Here is a 1,805-nt window from a genome sequence, read left to right as displayed (position 1 = left end):
ATTCAGCGTGTCCCGACCGGGGCCTGAGCCACCGGAACCGGAACCCGGAGCGTGCACCGCCATCTTGAATGTGTCCAACGGCAGAGCAGGGCTTAATGTGTCGTCATCTTGAGAGTGGCGCCTGAGCAATCAAAAGGTGCTCGGGACTTGGTTCCCACCTCCGCCCTGGCTCCATCAGTGGTGTCTGGCTGACCAGAGAGGTAAAATTTATTATCTCAAGGTCAGAAGCACCACCCTGTTTGGATTTTATTTAGCCTCACTTCGAGCGGGCTGTGTGACCTCGGACTTCACCCTCTCTGGGTACAGAACCTTCTGCCCTTCTGGTATTCTCTCTTGCCCTCGGAGAGGCGGTGGGTGGTGGGCTCCAGAGATGGTCATTTTGGCGATGTCAGCTAGTTTTAAAATTTCAAAAGTAGGCTGAGTAGGGACCATCATCCCTTTTTATAGAGGGGAAAGGGATGCACCTAGTAAGTCAAGGTGGCAGCTAATCTGTGTGGACTACCTCCCGTGTGGTAGTACTTAGTTATGGGCTAAGTACTAATTTCAAATCTGGGCATTATTTCATTTTCTCTCCAAAACTTTACGATGTAGATAGTGATATAACCCCATTACACAGGTGAGAAAACTGAGGCCCAGAGGGTGGTATGACTTGCCCAAGGTTCTGCAGAGAGTTGGTGGAAATGAAATTATAAAGTATAAACCTTCCAACTGGGCACGGTGGCTCATGCCTGTAATGCCAGCACTTTGGGAGGCCGAGGTGGGCAGATCACGTGGTTAGAAGTTCGAGACCAGCCTGACCAACATCATGAAACCCCCATCTCTACTAAAAATACAAAAATTAGCTGGGCATGGTGGCATGTGCTTGTAATGTTAGCTACTCAGGAGGCTGAGGCAAAAGAATCGCTTGAACTTGGGAGGTGGAGGTTGCAGTGAGCCGAGAGCAAGCCACAGCACTCCAGCCAAAGGGGACACAGCAAAACTGCATCTCAAAAAAAAAAAAAAAAGGCCAGGTGAGGTGGCTCATGCCTGTGATCCCAGCACTTTGGGAGGCTGAGGCAGGTGGATCACGAGGTCAGGTGTTTGAAACCAGCCTGGCCAAGATGGTGAAACCCTGTCTCTACTAAAAATACAAAAATTAGCTGGGTGTGGTGGTGCACACCTGTAGTCCCAGCTACTCCGGAGGCTGAGGCAGGTGAGTCACTTGAACCCAAGAGGCGGAGGTGGAGGTTGGAGTGAGCCAAGATTTTGCCATTGCACTCCAGCCTGGCAACAGGGTGAGACTCCGTCTCAAAAAAAAAAAATTTATATATATAGTGCAAAACATGTTTCTTTTTTGAGACAGGGTCTTGCTCTGTCACTCACGCTAGAGTGCAGTGGTGCAATTACTGCTTACTGTAGCCTTGACTTCCCAGGCTCTAGGGATCCTCCAACCTTGGGCTCCTGAGTAGATGGAATTACAGGTGTGAGCCACCACACCCAGCTAATCTTTGTTTGTTTGTTTGTTTGTTGTTGTTGTTTGTAAGGATGGGTTTTCACCCCGTTTCCCAGGCTGGTCTCAAACTCCTAGGCTCAAGTTATTCTCCTGCCTCCATCTCCCAAAATGCTGGCTTTACAGGTGTGACCCACCTCACGCAGCCAGCCAGACCCTGACTCTTACCAAAAAAAAAAAAAAAAGGTTGACTAATAAAATATTTTACATTTTTTTCATACTAAATCTTCAAAATCTGATGTGTATTTTACACTTACAGCACATCTCAGTTGAGACCAACCACATTTCAAATGGTCAGGAGTCACATGTAGGCAGT

The sequence above is a fragment of the Aotus nancymaae genome, unplaced genomic scaffold, assembly GCF_030222135.1.
Source record: "Aotus nancymaae isolate 86718 unplaced genomic scaffold, 86718_ANA_hifiasm-v0.15.2.pri h1tg000028l, whole genome shotgun sequence".
NCBI classification, from domain to species: domain Eukaryota; kingdom Metazoa; phylum Chordata; class Mammalia; order Primates; family Aotidae; genus Aotus; species Aotus nancymaae.
This window is presented reverse-complemented; position numbering follows the sequence as displayed.